Below are 25196 nucleotides of genomic sequence, written 5' to 3'. Positions count from 1 at the left end.
AGTAACCTCCTCATTAACACTAAATCTTTAATGGGTTTTTCTCCTTACTCCTGTCTCTGCACTACTCTCTACAATGCTTTCTGAGATCACCTCCTAAATAAGTTACACTCAAATCCTTGTTCAGGATCTGCTATTGGAGGAACCTAAACCAAGAAGAGTGGATAAAGGTAAAAACAAGGAAATATTTACCAAGTTATTGTAATAATCCAGGCAGAAGATGATGATGTATCAATGAAGGTAGCAGCACCAATAAGAAATTGGGAGGCCATTAGACTGAGGCAGTTCCAGCACCATGGGTTCCCACTTAAGCAAACCAAAACCTACTTCAGTGTAAACACTCTTAGTCAATCAGAAACTGTCAACTAACATCTAACAAGCAACATTCTATTACTTATGCATAACCAACTGAAACCACCATCTAACTAACTTCTAACTAGATCACTTTAACCAATTAATTTTTTTTACCCTGCTTCCTCATTTACCTTTTTTTTTTTTTTTTTTTTTTTTTGAGAGGGAGTCTCGCTCTGTCACCAGATTGGAGTGTAGTGGTGCTATCTGGGCTCACTGCAACCTCCGCCTCCCAGGTTCAAGTGACTGTCCTACCTCAGCCTCCAGAGAAGCTGGGACTACTGGCGTGTTCCACCACACCCGGCTAAATTTTGTATTTTTAGTAGAGACAGGGTTTCACCATGTTGGCCAAGATGGTCTCGATCTCTTGACCTCGTGATCCGCCCACGTCGGCCTCTCAAAGTGCTGGGATTACAGGTGTGAGCCACCGCACCCAGCCTCATTTACCCTTTAAAAGCTTTTCCCTTATGCCCATTTGTTGGAGCCCTGAATTGCTTGCAGTCTTGAGCGGCCCCAATCATGAACTGCCGTCTGTTCAAATAAACTCTTAAAAATTTTCACGTGTCAAGATTTGTCTTTTAACACACTGGAGGTAATTGGATGTGGTCAAGTGTGATTGAATTTTGGATGTATTTTGAAGTTAGAGGTGTGAAGTTCGATGTGTGAGAGAAAGATGGAGTCCAGGATGTCTCCAAGGCCTTTGCCTGAATTAACTGGAATGATCAAATTTCTTTCAAGTGAGATGGAAAAAGACTTCAGGAAGAACAGATTTTCTGGGGAAGATATGGAGTTCAATTTTGGTCAGCTTAAGTTTGAGGTACCTAGTAAATATTCAAGACAAGCTTTCAAGTAGGCAATCTGGGTGCATGAGTCTACTGCTCAGGAGGAAGGCCTACACAGGAGATATAAATTTGGGACTCATTGGCATATGATGATATTTCAAGCAATGAGACCAAATGAGATCATCCAAAAAGTAAATGTAGAGAGAAAGAGAAGAGGACCAGTGCCTGAGCACTGGACCCCTCTAATGTTAAAAGCTGGAAAGAAGGGGAGGAATAGACAAAGGAGATTTTTAAAATTCGATCAGTGAATCCCAGAAAATGGGATATCCAGGAGGCTAATGGGACCAAAAAATACAGTATATAAAAAAGGATGTGATCACACGTATCAAATGTTTGCTGATATATGTCAGATCAAATAAGGACTGGGAATTTATGAGTGGATTTAGCGATGGGAAGATCAGCTGAAGCCTGAGGACACATTTTTTGGTGTTCAAGGATATTATGAAGTACACTTCATTAATTCCAATGAGGTTCAATGAATATCTGAGCATTCCTGAGGCTGAATACAATGCAGCCTTTCTCAAACAGATGGGGGAAGGTATGCATGAAAAGAACTCTTCCAATGAACTTTGGATACTTTGCAATTTTGCCAAAGGTCAGCCATGACACTGGCAATAAAACATCAGAAATAATATGAGTATAATAATAATATTACAGATGAGCAAACTCCCCTGGGTGCCCTGGTGGGAAAAATACAATAACACTAGAATCTCCTGTCAGTCAAACCAGTTACTTTACTGGATGCTTTTTGTGATAATTTTGCTGTAAAATAGATAGATTATATTGAACAATGGTACCTAAAATTTCCAACTGCACAGTGTTTTGGCTTGTTATAATCAACGGGAGGCCCAAGTGATGGCTGAATCAGCCACCTGACAGTAATGCTGAAAGTCATCTGTCAGTAAGCCCTAAGTGTTCAATGACAGCCCAAGAGAGATAATGCCAAAAAAGCCTTATACACCAAAAGCAACTTCCAGAAAGGTAGGAGGCAAAAATAAGTCCATTTCATCTGTTCTCTATCTGGCAAAAAGTTGTTCTGTGGCTAGTTTTAACTCTGGTACAAATAATATCTTTTTTTCTTCTCTTATGACAGCATTTGATTTTGGTCTAGGAATTACCTTTAGCTTACTTCATCAGTGCTCGGTGTCATTTTCTCTCCTGATGCAAAATGTTGCCTTATCAGTGTTTGCATTTCTTCGTCCACCATCCTCTGGCCAACAGTCATACTTGTTATAAAAATAGTATCTACCTATAGGGTTGTTAAAAAAATCATGGAACTTAATCTAGCTAAATCATTTAGGATGGTACTTGGAAAAGAGCTTGTGCTCTGCATATGAATGTTACCTCTTGTTTTTATTTTACATGATAAATATTTAGGGGGAGAAAAGATTTCCTTTCCTCATCCATTGCTAGGTTCATGGCTGAGGGTCCTATAACATAAGACACATTAACAAGAGAAAAATACACAAATGATTTAATATAAGTTTTATGTGACACAGGAAACTCCGTAAGGAAATGAAGACCCAAAGAAACAGTAAACATGTGTATTTTTATGCTTAGATTTGATGATGAGTGTACGGTCATAGGCAAATATGACTGGAATAAAAAGGAGTATGATCTAATGCTAATAAACTGGGGAGAACTTAGCAAGGGCTGTTTGTACAGATTCTTTTCTGAATGTCTGTGTCTTCAGAGGTAAATGTGTTCCTTTGCTCAAGGTATAGAAAGAGTACCTCAGAAAGGAAGGTCTTATAATCTGCTTCAGGGGAGAAGAGTGAAAAAAAGGTCAGAGAGTGACTTTTTCAGGTTTTATGACCTGCTTCAGCAAAGAAGGGTGAGTGGAAGGTAAAGGTGATTTTCCTGCTGCTGATATCTCAAATGCTAAGGTGTCACGTTTAGGGGTAGTATTTCCTGAACTCCATCAGGTTTTACCTTTGTATGGCCTGTCTTTACATGAGTCTCTGTTACTTGTGACTATAAAAAATATGGAACTTACCAAATCATTGTGAGTATGGATTTTTCTAATTCTTTTTTTTTTCTTCTCCTTTTTTTTTTTTTTTTTTTTTGGCAGGATCTTGCTCTTTTTCCCAGGTCGAAGTGCAGTGATGTGATCATAGATCACTGCAGTCTCAAACTCCCGGGCTCACGGGATCCTCCTGCCTCAGTCTGGTAGCTGGGTCTATAGGTACGCACCACCAGGCCTGGCTCATTTTTTAAACAGAGACAAGTTCTTGCTATGCTGCCTAGTGTATGAGTCCATTTTCATACTGCTATAAAGAACTGCCTGAGACTCGGTAATTTATGAATAAATGAGGTTTAACTGACTTACAGTTCTGCAGGCTTAACAGGAAGCATGACTGGGAGGCCTCAGGAAACTTATGATCCTGGTGGAAGGCAAAGGAAAAGCAAAGCACATCTTCCCATGGTGGAGCAGGAGAGAGAGAGAATAAATGAGCAAGTGCCACACACTTTCAAACAATCAGATATCATGAGAACTCACTATTATGAGAACAGCAAGGGGAAGGCCCACTCCTATGATTCAAATACCTCCCACCAGGACCCTTCCCCAACACAAGGGGATTACGATTAGAGATGAGATTTAGTTGGGGACACAGAGCCAAACCATATCACCCAGACTGCTCTCAAACTCCTGGGTTAAAGTGATCCCCCCACCTCAGCCTTCCAAAGTGCTGGGATTAAAGGTATGAGCCACCACACCTGTCCTATGCTTCTAATTCCAAATGTATGAATGCACAGGAAATAATAATCCTGAAACCTTCAGAAATCCCACAAATTCTGGAGAGGAGAGTAAGTATGAGCCATTCACATTCTAAAGAACTGGATCGGACCTCAGAGTCTTAGGATCTCTGAGTCTAAGCTAAGCAACTGACATCTCCCAAGTAAGCTGCTATGGTCTGGATATGCTTTGCTTGGCTCTGCCAAGTCTAATGTTAAAATTTGATCCTTAATGTTGGAGCTGGGGCCTGATAGGAGGTGTTTGGATTGTAGGGGGAGATCCCTCATGAATGGCTTAGTGCCATTCTTAGGGGAATAAGTAAGTTCTCATTCTTAGTTCCCACAAGAATAGGATGTTGAAAAGAGCCTGGTACCTCCTCCTATCTCTTGCTTCCTCCCTTGCCATACAATCCCTACATACCATGAGCAGGAGCAGCCTGAAGCCCACACCAGAAGCAGATACTGGAACCATACTTCTCGTACAGCCTTAAGAATCACAAGCCAAATAAACTTTTTTTTATTTATAATGTAGCCAGCCTTAGATATTCCTTTATAGCAAAACAGATGTACTGAGATATAAATTTGGTCCCAGGAGTTGGGTGTTGCTATAAAGATACCTGAAAATGTGGAAGAGGCTTTGGAACTGGGTAATGAGCGGAGGTTGGAAAAAGTTGGAGGGCTCAGAAGTAGAAAGATGAGAAAAAGTTTGGAACTTCTTAGACATTGGTTAAGTGGTCGTGACCAAAATGCTGAAAGACATATAAACAGTAAAGGCTGTGCTGATGAGGTCTCAGGTGGAAATGTAGAAACTGTTAGGAACTGGAACAAAGGTCACCTTTGTTACATTATAGCAAATAATTTGGCTGCATTCCATGCATGCCCTAGAGTGGCAATCTACAGTATCCAGCAGAAGAGATTTCTAAGCAGCAAGGTGTTTAGGAAGTGATGTGGCTGCTTTCAACAGCTTATAATCAGATGTTGGAGAAAAGGAATGACATAGAATTTGAATTTATAATTAAAAGAGAAGCAGAACATAAAAATTTGAAAAATTTGCAGGCTTGCCATGTGGTAGAGAAAAAAGGAGCACTTGCTAGAGAGATCAGCACAGATAAAAGGTAGCCAGGTGCTTACAGTCAAATCAATGGGAAAAAGGCCCAAAAGCCACTTCAGAAATCTTTGAGGCAGCCCCTCCCATCACAGGCCCAGAGGCCTAGGAGGACATAATTGTTTGGGGTACACACCTGGGGCGCCACTGCCAGGTGCCACCTTAGGTTGCTGCTTCCTGCATCCCAGCTACTCTGACTCTAGCCATGGTTGAAAGGGCCCCAGATACTGCTCTAGCTGCCACTCCAGAGGGTGCAAGCCATAAGCCTTGGGAAGCTTACATGTGGAATTAAGTCTCCAAGTGCGCAAAATTTAAGAGTGGTGGAGGTTTGGCAGCTTCCACCTCAATTTCACAGGACCTATTAGATAGCCTCGGTGCCCAGGCAGAAGTCTGCCACAGGGGCAGAGCCACTGCAGAGGGCCTCTACTAGGGCAGTGTGGGACCAGTACTGCTGTCCTCCAGGTTCCAGAATGGTAGAATCACCAACAGCCTGCAATCTTAGCCCGGAAAAGCTACAGGCATTGGATTCCAACCAGTGAGAGTGGCCACATGGACTATGCCCAGCAAAGCCATTGGGACAGGGCTGCCCAAGGTCTTGGGAGCCCACCCACTGAACTAGTGTGGCTATGGGACATGAAGTCAAAGGAGACTATTTTGGGTCTTTAAGATTTAAAGTCTGCCCTGCTCGGTTTCAGACTTGCCTGGGGCCTGTTACCCCTTTCTTTTGGTCAAATTATCCCTTTGGGAAAGGGAATGCTTACCCAATGTCTGTCGTACTATTGTGTCTTGAGATTAAGTAACTTGATTTTGATTTTACAAACTCAGTTTGCTTTGAGTCTCAGACGAGATTTTGGACTTTTGGGTTGGTAATGGAACATGTTAATACTTGTGGGAACCATTGGGACAGAATGATTGCAATGTGGGAAGCACATAAGATTTAGGGGCCCAGGGGAGAAATGCTAGAGTTTGGATAAGGTTTGTTAAAAGTGTCATGTTGAAATTTGATCCCCAGTGCTGGAGTTGGGGCCTGATGGAAAGTGTCTGGACCGTGGGTGCAGATTTCTCATGAATGGCTTGGTGCTATTCTTGAGTGAGTAAGTGAGTTCTTACTCTCAGTTCTCGCCAGAACTGATTGTTGATAAGAGCCTGGCACCTCCTCTTCTCTATTTCACTTCCTCTCTTGACATGTGATCTCTGCACACCATAAGCAGAAGCGGCCAGAAGCCCTCACCAGAAGAAAATGCTGGTGCCATGCTTTTTGTACAGCCTGAAGAACCATGAGTCAAATAAACCTCCTTTCTTTATAAAGTACCAGCTTCAGGTATTCTTTTATAGCAACACAAATGGATGAAGACATGAGTATTTACACCAATTGCACGCCTCTAAGAAAAACAAAACATATATCCCCCCTCCCAATCCCATCTCCATCTTCCTTAGATTCACTGGATCTTACCTTTGGCCCACCCAAGAACCAGCTTATTGTTCAAGTCTTAATTTCCTTTGGAAGGAGGCTTTGCTGGTGAAGGAAACCAGAATATGTCACCCCAAAATATGCCTAATTTACATAAAAATTATTTCGAGCTGAAGGTAATTAAGCAGCAGCAAATGCAGGAAAAGCTCTCTCTACCCTCCTCCTTTCCTGCTTAAAGGCAGGATATAAATTTTCCTTTACTAGAGACAGCTCTAGACACTTAAACAGCCTAGAGATAACACCAGAGAAATCTGCAAACAAACGTTACTCCATTCATTTCCTTACCTATTTTACCTTTCTACTGTCTGCCACTCTTAGAAGCCTAAAATCACTTTTCTTTGTCCTGTCATTTCTTGACAAATTTGTTGTTCTTTGTTTGAAGATGCTATATCAGCTAGAGTTCTAAGTCACTGATTTGAGTTACTCTGTTGAGGTTTCTCCTGTGTGATGTGCATTGCATGCATTATAATAAACTGATTTTCTCTTCTTAATCTGTCTTTTTGGTTAATGAGTCCCAGCTAAAAACGCAAGATGGGTGGTCCGGTGCGGTGGCTCACGCCTGTAATCCCAGCACTTTGGGAGGCCGAGGCGGGTGGATCACCAAAGGTCAGGAGTTGGACACTGTCTCTACTAAAACAAATACAAAAATTAGCCAGGTGTGGTGGCTAATAGCTGTAGTCCCAGCTACTCCGGGAGGCTGAAACAGGAGAATTGTTTGAACCTGGGAGGTAGAGGTTGCAATGAGCTGAGATTGCCCCACTGCACTCCAGCCTGGGTGACAGAGAGAGACACTGTCTCAAAAAAAAAAAAAAAAAAAAAAAGACAACCTCCAGATGGGTAGAAGTAAGTTTGCTTCCCCTGTGCTGGTAACATGCTCATGCACTGACTTCCTTTTGGAGGATGGCAGCTTTGGTAGTTGGGTCCAGTCATTCTTCTTGGAGCCCCTGACACCTCCCTGGGATGCCACGAGGAGATGGAGTACAAATTTGCTACTTTCAGAGCCTCTAATCAACAACCCTTCAAGGTCTGGAGCCTTTTTCAGTTTTTGTCATGTCTAGTTCCTGATCTTAGAGTCCCAAAGCCCACCTCCTTTGCTGGACTGTATTTTTTTTTTTTTTTTTTTTTTTGAGATGGAGTCTCGCTCTGTCACCCAGGCTGGAGTGCAGTGGCCGGATCTCAGCTCACTGCAAGCTCTGCCTCCCAGGTTTACACCATTCTCCTGCCTCAGCCTCCCAAGTAGCTGGGACTACAGGCTCCCGCCACCTCGCCCGGCTAGTTTTTTGTATTTTTAGTAGAGACGGGGTTTCACCGTGTTAGCCAGGATGGTCTCGATCTCCTGACCTCGTGATCCGCCCGTCTCGGCCTCCCAAAGTGCTGGGATTACAGGCTTGAGCCACCGTGCCCAGCCTAGACTGTATTCTTTTACAAACTTTTCTTAACTCTGTAAGACAAGCCCCAGATCTCCATTCACCCTAAAGCTGAACTGAGACAAAGAGGTATGAGAGAGAAAAATAAATACCTCTTGTGTTTCTCATATGCCTAAGCTGTGCAAACAAAACACAAATTCATATTTCAGTGGATTACTCTGGAACATAGAAATAAAATGGACCATACCATCTCTTGCCTCTGGCCATGGCATGTACTGCTGTTTCTTCCTGGAATGTGCTGCTTCCCCCTCCTCTTTAACTGGTTACCTCCTACTCTTCACATCTCAGGTTAAACATCACTTACCAAATTTAAACTATGCCTTAATTCATTATTTCAAAGAATCAACACAGATTAAAGATTTCAAGAACATAAATACACCTTCATATATGATATTCACTACCATAGCTTAAATTAAGGAGAGAGTGGCCTCCCAGGACCTGCAAATAAGGAGACATTTCCCTTCAGGGGTTCCTACTTCCTTCCTGCAACCTCCTCTTCTTAAAGGCATCTGCATTTTCAAGGGTTATGGGCTCCTGACCCTTTCCGTCACCCTTTCCCAAAGTCTTCCCACAGAAAAGGATCATTAATTGCTCATTTCCATCTTAGTGCAAATGTAAATCGATGTGTTAAGTCTCCTGCGGTATTCAGGCTAAGCCAATATTCTCTGATGGAATGATAGACTTTGTTCCCAAAGAAAATGATGTTAAGCTGCAGGAAGAAAGATTTTACTTATTGCAGTTTAATATTAAGTGACTTTGGACCTGCTCCAACCTCTCTCTATCAGTAAAATAATGCTGCATGTATTCTGATTTTCCCAATAATTACTTTGGAAACTAAATGAGATAATGTATCTGAAAATGTCTGTAATCTATAAAGTATTACATAAATGCTAGTGCTATTATTAGTAAGTTTTACCAACTTAACATCCATTGGCATTCAAAGCAAATCTGGAGATCCTTTATTCATAATGCCTAGATTTCTCTAAGTTGCTGCATTCAGTATACTTCCATGTAGATTTACAGACAGTTTCAGACTAGTTTCATAAAGTAAGAAAGCATATTTCTTTAAGAATAAAACAGTACCTATGTCTTGCAATAATTTTTCTTGTAATCTTTTTCAAAATCTTTTGTCTCAGTGGGAATCTTCTATGTTTTTCTTACTTTTGCACTAGAGAGCATTTTATGTTTCTATATAACTTAAAATATTGTTTTCTCTCTGCCCCAAGAGCTAAAATGTGGTATTTATTAAAGTAACTCATTTCTTCATTTTCAATGAAAATGAATTAAATCCACCATTATCTTTTAATTAATTAGGGGAAAAGGTTTTACTTATTATTTCTTAGAGTTGAATTACACTGATCTCTAGAGTCTGTGAAATTAAGAAATTTGAACTTAAGGTTGCTGGAACTTTAAATTATTCTGAGCTTTGAGAGAGATGTGACTATGCCGTCGGAGTCACACGACATGCAGCTGCAACTTCTGACTTTTTTTCCTGGAAATAATTATGACCAAAGAGTGCCAGAGATTAGAGTCCCTCAGATCACTGTCCACCCATCCTTAGGAAGTAATAAAGTCATCTTCCTCAGAATGTAGCAATCTATAACCAATCAAATCACTGTAACATATGCACTGGTCTCATATGAAACACACAATCCGCTAAAATTTCTCTTTCTGCCTATATAAGTGAAACTTTACCTTCCTCACTTTAAAACACTGATCTCATTTGTTTGGAGTTGTGTCTCCTGGATGGCTATCCTTAACCGTTGCACTGGAATAAATGCTATTCTTAATAATCTCTTCTGACTCTCATTATTTAAGATTGACAAACCCTAAGTCAAAAACAAAACAAATAAAACTACATTTTTCTGCCATATCAAAGATGTACTGTTCAATCATTAGTAGCATGCATTTCATACTTCCTGCATATCACCAAGGCACTATATTTTTCCTTTGATCAAATCTTACGAATTTGGATGATTAAAAATGATCACTGCTTACCCATATTGAAAGTTTAAAGATTTCCAAGCTTATTTAAGCTTCCCTGTTACTGGTTCTTGTGAATCTCTTTTCCCCTGAAGTCATCACATAATTTTGAAATGTAGGCAGTTAATTACGCTAGGAAAAAAAGAAATAAAAGAATCTGTAAATTTATTTTCTACTACATTGATAGACACTGGGAAAGAGTATGGTTGCTTACATGGCTAGGCAATACCCTGTGAACCCAAATCAAATAAGCCACTGAGTTCTTCTCACAATGATACCCTGAAGCATAATCAATCACTCTTCTTCCTTTTTAAAATTTATAATTATTTACTTATTTGTTTACTTTTGAGGCAAAGTCTCACTCTGTCACCCAGGCTAGAGTGTAGTGGTGCAATTTCGGCTCACTGCAAGCTCCACCTCCAGGGTTCAAGTGATTCTCCTGCCTCAGCCTCCCGAGTGGCTGGAATTACAGGTGCACACCACCAAGCCCAGCTAATTTTTGTATTTTTAGTAAAAATGGGGTTTTGCCATGTTGGCCAGGCTGGTCTCGAACTCCTGACCTCAAGTGATCTGCCTGCCTGAGCCTCCCAAAGTACTGGGATTACAGGCATGAGCCACTACGCCCGGTCAATCAATCATTTTTCAAATTCAACCAACTGACCTCATGGACCCTTTATGTACTAAGTAGCTCAGATTGTCAGAAAGTAAACTATAGGTCATGAGTCAGCACGCTTAGATCCTGAAAATGTTGGCCATTTTTCTCAGTCATTCATTCACTCATTCATTCAACAAATATTTTTGGCCATCCATGTGTCAGGCACCCATTTGGATGAACAAGTGCCTGAGCTAAGCATTCAGGTGAATAAAGAAATAGGATTCCCTACTTTCATGGAAATTACAATCAAGTGGAAAGAGAATAAACAATATATAAAACAAGATAATCATGAAGCATGCTCATGAGGGAGACTGAATGGCACAGGAAGAGAGAGCGACTCATTTAGATTGGATGGTCATGAAGTGCCTGAGTACGTGAAATTTGTTTGAAGATCTGAAAGGGAGAGCCTACCAAACAAAGAACCAAAAGAGGAATGTTCCTGACTCATGGAACAGAAATGTAACCCTCAAAGTAGGAACAGACTTGGCCTTCTCAGTATTTCTGCAAGAAGCCAGTAAAATCACCTTTGCAAAGATTATGACAGTAAGAGAAATCTAGTCCAGCATGGCTGACTCCATTCTTGCTTCTAGTCTCACAGGCTGGCTGTCCTCGCTCATTCCTGGGGTGAGACCAAGCTAACCATGGGAGGAATTCAGTTTTTAGTTTAACTTTGAAGAAAGAATAACAATAGTCCCTCCCTAAAACTGACACTCTCTTTGTCTGGGGACTGACACCACCTTTGTAAGTCTAATGAAAAGCCATAAGATTAGGATTATGGGAAAGGCCTGATTTCTGCTAAGATGTAGGCATAGCTTGCCTTTCTGTAATCATTTTACTGTGCTGGAGACCACAATATTTGTAACTTCCCCAAATGCTTCTAAGATAACATCACTATTGTAGAAATTAAGATTGTAGAAATTAAGATTGGTCTTTTGAGATATTTTTCAGACTTCTGCATTCTGCTGACTGACTCCACTCAGACCTGTGACTCATGACTCAACTGGTCCTGTGGCTCCCACACAGAGGCTGGATCAGTGCATGAGAATCATTTTCCACACCCCTATGATTTCATTCCCAACCAATCAGCAGCACCCCTTCCCCAGCTCCATGCCTGTAAAATTATCCATAAAAACCCTAGTATCTGAGTTCTCAGGGAGGCTGATTTAAGTAACAAACTCCCATCCTTCTGCTTGGTTAGCTCTGTATTTATTAAACTCTTTCTCTACTATAATACTGCTGTTTCAGTAAATTGGCTCTATCTGCACATTAGGCAAGAATAACCCACTGGGCAATTACACCATGTGTGCTGCTTAGTGATCGCAGGTGAAAGTGGTAGGACATAAAACAGACAGAAGTAGGGTTACGTGGCCGGGCATGGTGGTTCACGCTTGTAATCCCAGCACTTTGGGAGGCTGAGGCAGGTGGATCACAAGGTCAGGAGTTTGAGACCAGCCTGGCCGACACAGTGAAACCGTGTCTCTACTAAAAAATACAAAAATTAGCTGGGAGTGGTGGCAGGTGCCTGTAATCCCAGCTACTCGGGAGGCTGAGGCAGGAGAATCACTTAAACCCAGGAGGTGGAGGTTGCAGTGTGCCAAGATCATGCCACTGCACTCCAGCCTGGGTGACAGAGCGAGACCTTGTCTCAAAAACAAAAAAAGTAAGGCTACATAATGAGCTCATAAAGATCAAAGTAAGGGGTTTAGCTTTTCCTTTAAGTAGGAGAAGCAGCCATAGGAGTCCTAAACTGTGTAGTTATAGGGTCTGTTTACATTTACAACATCACTTTGGCTGCTCTGTGTGGAATGAATTATAAAACTGCAAGACTGGAAATAGAAAACTAATAGTGAAGTTACTGCAATGGCCTAGAAGAGAGATGTTAGTGCCTTGGACCAGGGTAAGAGCAAGGTAGAGAGAGAAAAGTTAATGAATTTGTGATACATTTGAAGATAAAGCCAATAGTAATCAAAATATTAAATATTGAGGAGAGAATGAGGGAGAGAAATCAAAGATATTTCCTAAATTTTTAAACCGAGGCACTGTGTTGATAGCATGTCATTTACTGAGATAAGGCTAAGGGTGGGTAAGTTTTTGATGGAAAATCAAAAATTTTATGAAAAGTAGGAACCCCAGGAAAGAGAAAGTAATATTCCAGAATAATATAGCTATCAGATTACAGAATGAAATACATCAATCAGTGTTAGCTGAGCTACAATTAAGCAGGAAAGAAATGTGATTCTTCCAGAGATTATCTTACTTTAATGCACAGAAGGCTAACAAATAGAACAAATAGGCACAAGTTATTTAATGGGCCGGAGCTTGCAGAGTACAGTGATTGCATTTATGCGACAATGTACGTGGACTGCTGGCTCTTTTTACTGAATATTATAAAACATTGATACATTTAATTTTATCAAATAAATCAGAAATCACTTTGCTAGAATAAATATTTATATGTTATATATAATATATGTAAAATTAGCATATATATATATAAAATCTAAAAAGTGCCTGGCACTTTCAATATACAGTAGTATAGTATATTGTCAAGAAACACTTGCTGAATGAATGCAAAGATGTATAAAATACAAAATTTTGAGTACATACGCTCATGAAAGAGGCATGAAAAAGGCAACTACACATCATAAACTATTTAGAGATGTGTTAACAACACTTGACTGTTAGACAAATGGTAGCAACAAGCAATGGTGAACCTGTAACAGCAGGCTTCTGGAAGATAAATAGTCTGAGAATCACTCAGACAAAATAATTCATTCTGAATTGGAGCTAAAAACTAGATCCAGTTATCAGTTCTATACAAATTACTTAATTTGGGTCTCTCAAACACAAATGTCTAAAGCAGCCAGTCAGGAAATAGCTGAGCAAAGGCACGGAACCACTGGGAGTGGTGAGCATGGAATAAACTAGAGGACACTTGCTTGGTTCAGAAGCACGTATTTCTCGGCTCTTTTAGTCATTATCATGTTGGATTGAGAGTGCCATATTGCCAGATGCTTCCATTTTTCAAGACTTTTATACAGTGGCAATTCCATTATTCGGAAAACGCCACCTGGCCAAATTTGGCTCTTGGATTCTTAATTCTGACCTTGGACTTAATCTTCCCGGGCCTCAGATGATATAATTATGTGACAGTGCTAAGTAAACTAAACACCATTTTTTCGGTGGTTCATAACATTTTAGGTCACACACTTTTCCAAGAATCTGATGAAATTATGGATACTTTTCTCAAAACAACTTGATACAAATGACATTTTGGATAAAATTTCAGGATATTCATGGGCCCCTTGAGGGGTGTTCATGAACTGTTAAGGATTACATGGACCCAGCTTTAGAATCCCTGGGTTAAACAAATAAAATGTTACAATATTATAATGATGTCTCATTTTTTCTTTAACTGCCAGGAAGCTCAGACCCAGATCTATGGCTCTAACATAATAATAATGTAAAATCTTAAAATGTCTACTTTTCAGTTTGATTTTGTTCCTAGTTCTTGACCTTCTAAAATTCCTTTTATTTAAACTGTAACAGGAGTAATACTAATGGACATATATTTGTTCCAAATGAAGAGTATCCGTGAAGTAAAGACAGTTCTCTAGTATCCTCTTAGCTTTTTCTTCTTCTTTCATTTTCTCCTTGTAAGTTATTCTTCACCCTTTTCTGATTGTGCTCATGCTACCTTAGTTGCTCAGAGTTCCCCAAGGCTGCCCCCTACCCAAGTCCATTGTCTCTGGGTAACAATCTGTGTCTTGCATCTGCCTTGGGCTAACTCCCTTAGAGCTCTGCTGACATCTTCCTCTTTCAGCAGAACTTCAGAACTGTCTATGTGTCTCATTTGGACAATCACAGTCTGCTTTACAATGTTATTAAATGTTTTGCAACACGATTGTGCCATAGGGCTATATAAAGTTTGGTGTCTTGTCCCTCTTTTATAGGCTCCATGGCTTAGCAAAGTGGTGAGTATAGATGACAGCTTAATAGACACCGATTAAGTTTGACTGTACTACTTGTTATTCAATGCCTGCTGTTTTTTCTATTTTTTCAAACAGGCAAATCTCTCAACAAAAATGTCACTTTTTCAATAAGTTTCCACCAGGTGATATAATGAAACCTGGATCCACAAGTGATCATCAGGATTTGGGCAGATGAATAATATTTCTGTTTGGAAGCCATAAGAACTAGTGCTATAATTAATTTGACTGAATTCTAGGGATGATGAAGTGAACATAGATCACTGGGAAGTGGAAGATTAACAAGATAATATGTTCCTTGCTATATAGTTATAATCTGGGAGTTTACGGTTTCTGATAATTTCTCAATCCATTTTATACTTTTATTAAACCTGTGTTATTAGGTTACAAGTTACTAGACTTAGATGTAGCCTGTTCATCGCAAAACATGGCCTTCAAGTAAATGCTAATATGGCTTCTAAAGGTTAATGTCACCAGAGTCAGATTTTTCTAAGCAGCAGTTTAAAAGATTTGACATTTTCTGAGTTGCCCCTGAGAAAGTGCCTCTTTAAAAGTACACCTCCTGTCAGAACGTAGCACTTTCAGAAGCTAGACTCCATTCAACAAACACTGAGTGCCTACTATATACTAGGCATGCTGGTATGGGAGGAAAAGGAGTGCTTGCCTTCGAGACAATAGAGATAGTGATTAGATTTAAAAGAACAAACACTAACCCCATCCTCTCCCCACTGTTTGGTAGTGAAATAGCACAGCAAGGACAGGTAACCTGAGAGTATAAAGGAAGAGCCCATTAGGGCAACTTGGGAGCACAGAAAGACTTCCTGTTTTCAGACATGAGTCAGAATTATGGAGTTTATATTTCTGACATCTATCAATACCACATATTAATAGTCCATCGTCTCATATTTCTTGAATTTATATTGTGTCATCTTGGAACAACCAAAAAAAAGTAAATATAATCATCCATTAATGGATCCCTGTGGACACCAAAATCCTCAGGTGCTCATGTCTCTTATATAAAATGACATGGTATTTGCTAATAACCTACACACATTCTCCCATATACTTTGAATCACCTCTAGAGTACTTATATTATCTAATACAATGTAAATGCTATGTAAATAGTTATTATACTGTATATTTTTAGTTTGTATTATTAGTATTCTTGCAGTGTTTTTTGGAATATTTTCAATCCATGGTTGTGTGAATCAATCCATGGTTCAGACATGGAACCCACAGGCACACAGGACCTACGGTATAGACCCAGCATGAAATTGTGTGATGGCGCTCAGCTATAAGGTAGCCATCCCAGAGATCCATAACATGTTTGTATCAGTTAATTTTTCAGACTATCATATTATTAGCAGGCACCCAGGACTGGTCTAACAGTTACAGAATGAGAATCAGAAGGTCTAGTTATGCATAACGAACTTCCTACAGAAGTACCTTCTAAAAAGAGGCTCTGGGCCTGGTAGGCAGTGTCTCAGCAGTGGGCAGTCTAATTGCAAGTTTAATTGCATATAATTTCTTCAGTGAAAGGAGAATGGATTCTATTATTCTATGAGCCTATAGAATAATAAGGGTACAAATAATTACAATTGAGGAAATACAATAAATCCAAGGGAGAATACCCAAATTCATTAAATCTTATTCATTATCAGTTACAGTTGTATACAGCAAGTCTAAGAGGATTGCAAAGTGCTTAGGATAAGGTAGGTTGACTTTAGGAAAACTATCAATGAGTTGTTATCGCTATTGATTTTCTTGCAGAAGTTAAGGTTCTTCCCCTTTGGAAGAAAGGAGGGGGAAAGGGCTGGGGGTAGGAATAAATGCAGAATCAAGTAAAAGTGAGAGAATCACATAACAAAGACCAAGTTGCAATTTGTCCAATTTATGCAAACAAATTAAGTTGGAGCAAAGCAGATGCGAAGATTCAGTAGAAATTTATGAGTATGGTGACTTCTCTGAGTGGAAGCCCAATTTGAAACCCCAGAATCCACATTCACAATTCAAGGTTCTTTCCATCATAATCTGATGCCTGTTATTTTTATGATCATGAATTTGAAAGCTTCGGAGAGGCAGAGTAAAATGTCAAGGGGGTATTTTCCGCTCAGAGACCCTTTTCCTCCACAGAGGAAGCTGTTTCTCTTTCTCTTCTCTTCTACCTATTAAACCTCCACTCCTAAAAGAAAGAAAACAAAAACCCAGCAGTTGTTTGCAATCCACAGAGATTGTGTATAGGAAAGACATGGCAGTTACTTTGGTCCAGAATTTTCATAATCTTTTTTTTTTTATGCATCTCTCACAGGGATATACAATTTTTCAATCCCCCTTGGGAACTTTTAAATCATTTGGTAATTTTTATGTACTAAGTTTACGTGTGTGTGTGTTACATAATTCATACGTATATGAATTATAAAGTTGTCTTCAGTGATCAACTTTAATCATTCCTGGTTAAGAAAAGAAGAGGATCCCTCTGTCTTTATAAATTTATGTCTTGCTTTTAGGCAAAAAAAGGAAGGGCAGAGATCTTTTCTTATATCTGCTTCTTCTCCAATGCCGTCAGCTCAAAATAATCCTTATGCCAAAGGAGTATATTTTGAGGTGACATATTCTGGTCTCCTATAAGACCATAATTACATTTTAAACTGTCTTAATTTATAGTTATGTTTTCCCTATATATACATACAACGAAGTTAAGGAAGGTCAAACCTCTAAGGGTAAAATCAAAACATACTTCTAATGTTTTAAAAATTTAGTCATTTATAGGATGTTTGGAAAGACAGGCCATTCTTGACTATTCAGAGATCAGAGTGAGTTTTCATAATCAAACTCCTGGACTTCATAATACATAATACAAAACTGGCCACTTACAAAATTAGTCATCAATCAATATGGAGTCCTGTCTGCCTCTCATTAGCCTCTATACTTCTCATTGCCTAAAGCATCAATACCTGCACAATATGATATAAAACACAAAGCAAATCAAATTCAAAGTGAAAATGCAAATATTGCACTGCATGGAAGCTTTCTTCAAGTCATTGAAAGTGATAATGGAGAATTATCAGAATCATAAGCAAATAAGAATTAAACCACTCAACAACTAAAGAGAAATGTAAGAGCCATGATGACAAGTTAGGAGCTTCAAAAGATAATAATTTGGTCCTTACGAAAATGGGGATTAAGAACATCATGTCTTACTATCAAAAACATTGTTTTGGCAGGACGTGGTGGCTCCCACCTGTAATCCCAGGACTTTGGGAGGCCGAGGCAGGTGGATCACAAGGTCAGGAGTTCAAGACAAGCCTAGCCAAGAGAGTGAAACCTCGTCTCTACTAAAAATACAAAAAAATTAACTGGGTGTGGTGGCGGGTACCTGTAGTCCCAGCTATTCGGGAGGCTGAGGCAGAGAATTTCTTTTTTTTTTTTTTTGAGACGGAGTCTCGCTCTGTCGCCCAGGCTGGAGAGCAGTGGTGCGATCTCGGCTCACTGCAAGCTCCGCCTCTGGGTTCACGCCATTCTCCTGCCTCAGCCTTCCCAGTAACCGGGACTATAGGCGCCCACCACCACGCCCGGCTAATTTTTTGTATTTTTAGTAGAGACAGGGTTTCACCGTGTTAGCCAGGATGGTCTCGATCTCCTGACCTCGTGATCCACCCACCTCGGCCTCCCAAAGTGCTAGGATTACAGGCACGAGCCACCGCGCCCGGCCAGAGAATTTCTTAAACCCGGGAGGTGGAGGTTGCAGTGAGCCAAGATCGCACCACTGCACTCCAGCCTGGGCGACAGAGCAAGACTCTGTTTCAAAAAAAAAAAAAAATTAATAATAATAATAACAATAAAAACATTGTTATGCAATGTTACACTCTCAAATTAGGGAATTTTACTTGTCATTCATTCTACAGAGCCAGACTCTGTTTCAAAAAATAATAATAATAAAAAATAAAAAAACATTGTTTTGCAATGTTACACTCTCAAACTATGGGATTTTTTCATTCATTCTAAAAATCAACACATAATTGCAGTTACAAACTAAATATTAAATGTAATTCATTTATTTATTTTAAATTATACTTTAAGTTCTAGGGTGCATGTGCACAATGTGCAGGTTTGTTACATATGTATACATGTGCCATGTTGGTGTGCCGCACCCATTAACTTGTCATTTACATTAGGTATATCGCCTAATGCTATCCCTCGCGCCTCTCCCCACCCCAACAGGCCCCGATGTGGGATGTTCACCACCCTGTGTCCAAATGTTCTCATTGTTCAATTCTCACAATTGAACATGCGGTATTTGGTTTCCTGTCCTTGCGATAGTTTGCTTAGAATGACGGTTTCCAGCTTCATCCATGTACCTACAAAGGACATGAACTCATCCTTTTTTATGGCGGCATTCTATTCAATAGAGTATATGTGCCACATTTTCTTAGTCCAGTCTATCATTGATGGACATTTGGGTTGGTTCCAAGCCTTTGCTATTGTGAATAGTGCTGCAATAAACATACATGTGCATGTGTCTTTACAGCAGCATAATTTATAATCCTTTGGGTATATACCCAGTAATGGGATGGCTGGGTCAAATGGTATTTCCAGTTTTAGATCCTTGAAGAATCACCACACTGTCTTCCACAATGGTTGAACTAGTTTACAGTCCCACCAACAGTGTAAAAGTGTTCCTAATTCTCCATATCCTCTCCAGCACCTGTTGTTTCCTGACTTTTTAATGATCACCATTCTAACTGGTGTGAGATGGTATGTCATTGTGGTTTTGATTTGCATTTCTCTGATGGCTAGTGATGATGAGCATTTTTCTATGTGTCTGTTGGCTGCACAAATGTCTTCTTTTGAGAAGTGTCTGTTCATATCCTTTGCCCACTTTTTGATGGGGTTGTTTGATTTTTTTCTTGTAATTTGTTTCTTTGTAGATTCTGGATATTAGCCCTTTGTCAGATGAGTAGATTGTAAAAATTTTCTCCCATTCTGTAGGTTGCCTGTTCACTCTGATGGTAGTTTCTTTTGCTGTGCAGAAGCTCTTTAGTTTAATTAAATCCCATTTGTCAATTTTGGCTTTTGTTGCCATTGCTTTTGGTGTTTTAGACATGAAGTCCTTACCCATGCCTATGTCCTGAATGGTATTGCCTAGGTTTTCTTCTAGAGTTTTTGTGGTTTAAGTCTAACATTAAGTCTAACATTCTAGGTCTAACATTTAAGTCTCCAATCCATCTTGAATTAGTTTTTGTATAAGGTGTAAGAAGGGATCCAGTTTCAGCTTTCTATGTATGGCTAGCCAGTTTTCCCAGCACCATTTATTAAATAGGGAATCCTTTCCCCATTTCTTGTTTTTGTCAGGTTTGTCAAGGATCAGATGGTTGTAGATGTGTGGTATCATTTCTGAGGCCTCTGTTCTGTTCCATTGGTCTATATCTCTGCTTTGGTATCAGTACCATGCTGTTTTGGTTAATGTAACCTTGTAGTATAGTTTGAAGTCAGGTTGTGTGATGCCTCCAGCTTTATTCTTTTGGCTTAGGATTGTCTTGGCAATGCGGGCTCTTTTTTGGTTCCATATGAACTTTAAAGCAGTTTTATCCAATTCTGTGAAGAAAGTCATCGGTAACTTAATGGGAATGGCATTGAATCTACAAATTACCTTGGGCAGTATGGCCATTTTCACAATATTGATTCTTCCTATCCATGAGCATGGAATGTTTTTCCATTTGTTTGTGTCCTCTCTTATTTTGTTGAGCAGTGGTTTGTAGTTCTCCTTGAAGAGGTCCCTCACATCCCTTGTAAGTTGGATTCCTAGGTGTTTTATTCTCTTTGAAGCAATTGAGAATGGGAGTTCACTCATGATTTGGCTGTTTGTCTGTTATTGCTGCACAGGAATGCTTGTGATTTTTGCACATTGATTTTTATCCTGAGACTTTGCTGAAGTTGCTTACCAGCTTAAGGAGATTTTGGGCTGAGATGGGGTTTTCTAAATACACAATCATGTTATCTGTAAACAGGGACAATTTTACTTCCTCTTTTCCTAATTGAATACCCTTTATTTGTTTCTCCTGCCTGATTGCCCTGGCCAGAACTTCCAACACTGTGTTGAATACGAGTGGTGAGAGAGGGCATCCCTGTCTTGTGCCAGTTTTCAAAGGGTATGCTTCCAGTTTTTGCCCATTCAGTATGATATTGGCTGTGGGTTTGTCATAAATAGCTCTTATTATTTTGAGATACATCCCATCAATACCTAGTTTATTGAGAGTTTTTAGCATGAAGGGCTGTTGAATTTTGTTGAAGGCCTTTTCTGCATCTACTGAAATAATTATGTGGTTTTTGTCTTTGGTTCTGTTTATATGATGGATTACATTTATTGATTTGTGTATGTTGTACCAGCCTTGGATCCCAGGGATGAAGCCAACTTGATTGTGGTGGATAAGCTTTTTGATGTTCTGCTGGATTCAGTTTGCCAGTATTTTATTGAGGATTTTTGCATCAATGTTTATCACGGATATTGGTCTAAAATTCTCTTTTTTTGTTGTGTCTCTGCCAGGCTTTGGTATCAGGATGATGCAGGCCTCATAAAAAGAGTTAGGGAGGATTTCCCTCTTTTTCTGTTGATTGGAATAATTTCAGAAGGAATGGTAATGGTGCCAGCTCTACCTTGTACCTCTGGTAGAATTCAGCTGTGAATCCATCTGGTCCTGTACTTTTTTTGGTTGGTAAGTTATTAATTATTGCCTCAATTCCAGAGCCTGTTATTGGTCTATTCAGGGATTCAACTTCTTCCTGGTTTAGTCTTGGGAGGGTGTATGTGTCCAGGAATTGATCCATTTCTTCTAGATTTTCAAGTTTATTTGCTTAGAGGTGTTTATAGTATTCTCTGATGGTAGCTTCTATTTCTATGGGAATCGGTGGTAATATCCCCTTTATCATTTTTTATTGCATCTATTTGATTCTTCTCTCTTTTCTTCTGTATTAGTCTTGCTAGTGGTCTATGAATTTTGTTGATCTTTTCAAAAAACCAGCTCCTGGATTCATTGATTGTTTTGAAGGGTTTTTTTGTGTCTCTATCTCCTCCAGTTCCGCTCTGATCTTAGTTATATCTTGTCTTCTGCTAGCTTTTCAATGTGTTTGCTCTTGCTTCTCTAGTTCTTTTAATTGTGATGTTAAGGTGTCAATTTTAGATCTTTCCTGCTTTCTCTTATGGGCATTTAGTGCTATAAATTTCCTTCTACACACTGCTTTAAATGTGTCCCAGAGATCCTGGTATGTTGTATCTTTGTTTTCTCATTTGCTTAAAAGAACATCTTTATTTCTGCCTTCATTTCGTTATGTACCCAGTAGTCATTCAGGAGCAGGTTGTTCAGTTTCCATGTGGTTCTGCGGTTTTAAGTGAGTTTCTTAATCATGAGTTCTAGTTTGATTGCACTGTGGTCTGAGACACAGTTTGTTATAATTTCTGTTCTTTTACATTTGCTGAGGAGTGCTTTACTTCCAACTATGTGGTCAATTTTGGAATAAGTGCGACGTGGTGCTGAGAAGAATGTATGTTCTGTTGATTTGGGGTGGAGAGTTCTGTAGATGTCTATTAGGTCTGCTTGGTGCAGAGTTGAGTTCAAGTCCTGGATATCCTTGTTAAGTTTCTGTCTCGTTGATCTGTCTAATGTTGACAGTGGGGTGTTAAAGTCTCCCATTATTATTGTGTGGGAGTCTAAGTCTCTTTGTAAATCTCTAAGGACTTGCTTTATGAATCTCGGTGCTCCTGTATTGGGTGCATATATATTTAGGATAGTTAGCTCTTCCTGATGAATTGATCCCTTTATCATTATGTAATGGCTTTCTTTGTCTCTTTTGATCTTTGATGGTTTAAATTCTGTTTTATCAGAGACTAGGATTGCAACCCCTGCTTTTTTTTGTTTTCCATTTGCTTGGTAGATCTTCCTCCATCCCTTTATTTTGAGCCTATGTGTGTCTCTGCATGTGAGATGGGTTTCCTGAACACAGCAAACTGATGGTCTTGATTCTTTATCCAATTTGCCAGTCTGTGTCTTTTAATTGGAGCATTTAGTCCATTTACATTTAAGGTAAATATTGTTATGTGTGAACTTGATCCTGTCATTATGATGTTAGCTGGTTATTTTGCTCGTTAGTTGATGCAGTTTCTTCCTAGCATCGATGGTCTTTACATTTTGACATGTTTTTGCAATGGCTGGTACCGGTTGTTCCTTTCCATGTTTAGTGCTTCCTTCAGGATCTCTTGTAGGGCAGGCCTGGTGGTGACAAAATCTCTAACATACCATGCTCATGGAGAGGAAGAATCAATATTGTGAAAATGGCCATACTGCCCAAGGTAATTTATACATTCAATGCCATCCCCATTAAGCTACCAATGACTTTCTTCACAGAATTGGAAAAAACTGCTTTAAAGTTCATATGGAACCAAAAAAGAGCCCGCATTGCCAAGACAATCCTAAGCCAAAAGAATAAAGCTGGAGGCATCATGCTACCCGACTTCAAACTATACTACAAGGCTATAGTAACCAAAACAGCATGGTACTGGTACCAAAACAGAGATGTAGACAAATGGAACAGAACAGAGCCCTCAGAAATAATACCACACACCTACAGCCATCTGATCTTTGACAAGCCTGACAAAAATAAGAAATGGGGAAAGGATTTCCTATTTAATAAATGGTGCTGGAAAAATTGGCTAGCCATAAGTAGAAACCTGAAACTGGATCCTTTCCTTACTCCTTATACAAAAATTAATTCAAGATGGATTAGAGACTTAAATGTTAGACTGAAATCCATAAAAACCCTAGAAGAAAACCTAGGTAATACCATTCAGGACATAGGCATAGGCAAGGATTTCATGTCTAGAACCCCAAAATCAATGGCAACAAAAGTCAAAATTGACAAATGGGACCTAATTAAACTAAAGAGCTTCTGTACAGCAAAAGAAACTACCATCAGAGTGAACAGGTAACCTACAGAATGGGAGAAAATTTTTGCAATCTACTCATCTGACAAAGGGCTAATATGCAGAACCTATAAAGAACTCAATCAAATTTACAAGAAAAAAACAAACAACCCCATCAAAAAGGGGGCAAAGGATATGAACAGACACTTCTCAAAAGAAGACATTCATACAGCCAACAGACACATGAAAAAATGCTCATCATCACTAGCCATCAGAGAAATGCAAATCAAAACCACAATGAGATACCATCTCACACCAGTTAGAATGGCAATCATTAAAAAATCAGGAAACAACAGGTACTGGGGAGGATGTGGAGAAATAGGAATACTTTTACACTATTGGTGGGACTGTAAACTACTTCAGCCATTGTGGAAAATAGTGTGGCGACTCCTCAAGGATCTAGAACTAGAAATACCATTTGACCCAGCCATCCCATTACTGGGGATATACCCAAAGGATTATAAATCATGCTGCTATAAAGACACATGCACGTGTGTGTTTATTGCAACACTATTCACAATAGCAAAGACTTGGAATCAACCCAAATGTCCATCAGTGACAGACTGGATTAAGAAAATATGGCACATATACACCATGGAATACTATGCAGCCATAAAAAAGGATGAGTTTGTGTCCTTTGTAGGGACATGGATGCAGCTGGAAACCATCATTCTCAGCAAACTATCGCAAGAACAGAAAATCAAGTACTGCATGTTCTCACTCATAGGTGGGAATTGAACAATGAGAACACTTGGACTCAGGAAGGGGAACATCACACACCGGGGCCTATTGTGGGGAGCGGGGAGTGGGGAGGGATAGCATTAGGAGATATACCTAATGTAAGTGACGAGTTAATGGGTGCAGCACACCAACATGGCACATGTATACATATGTAACAAATCTGCGCATTGTGCACATGTACCTTAGAACTTAAAGTATAATAATAAAAAAAACTTTTGTGATATTCTTCATTTCACTTATGCAGAATATGAATAATGTATTATGGAAAAGGAACTGTTAACCTCTCTAAAGTCATGTCAGAAAGCAGTTTAAAAATGGTTTATTATTTTATTTTTTTTAGATAGTGTCTTGCTCTGTTGCCCAGGCTAAAGTGCAATGGTGCAATCATGGCTCACTGCAGCCTTGACCTCCGGAGCTCCCATGATCTTCCCACCTTACCCTCCCAGTGGCTGGGACTACAGGTACATGCCACAATGCCCCTCTAATTTTCAAAATTTTCTTTCATAGAGACAGGATGTTACTACGTTGACCAGGCTAGCCTCAAACTGGCCTCAAGCAATCCCCCTCCCTTGGCTTCCCGAAGTGTTGGGATTACAGGTGTGAGCCACCACATCCGGCCCAGGTTTATCATTTTAAAAACAAATTCACAATTTTAAAGTTATTCTTTTTGTACTTAATTTCTGTGAGCTAAAGTACTGATTTTCAGATTTTCAACTTTTATTATATTAAAAAAATGCCAAAACTTATAAAATAATGAATACTATATTTTTGTTTGAAGTTTGTTGTAGGCATTTTAATAAACCATTTGTAGTAACTATCACGTGAAAAACATAACCTGTGGAGTTATTTTAAAACATAGAGGCTGCTGTGCAAGTACTGGGAATATCGTTGTACTTCCCTTCTTTTTCATAAAGCGTGGTGGCAT

At 39.4% G+C, this 25196-nt stretch overlaps 1 long non-coding RNA gene across 1 annotated transcript in view; it reads right to left on the bottom strand.

Annotated features, from left to right (window-relative positions):
• The window catches only part of LOC103876500, a 155723-nt gene that overhangs the window by 115462 nt on the left and 15065 nt on the right, over window positions 1-25196 (bottom strand). Inside the window, exon 2 of the long non-coding RNA XR_001893559.2 lies at window positions 9928-10044. This is a non-coding gene — a long non-coding RNA (uncharacterized LOC103876500). The remainder of the gene's footprint in view (window positions 1-9927; window positions 10045-25196) is intronic.

The sequence above is a fragment of the Papio anubis genome, chromosome 10, assembly GCF_008728515.1.
Source record: "Papio anubis isolate 15944 chromosome 10, Panubis1.0, whole genome shotgun sequence".
Classification (NCBI taxonomy): Eukaryota; Metazoa; Chordata; class Mammalia; order Primates; family Cercopithecidae; genus Papio; species Papio anubis.
This window is presented reverse-complemented; position numbering and strand designations above follow the sequence as displayed.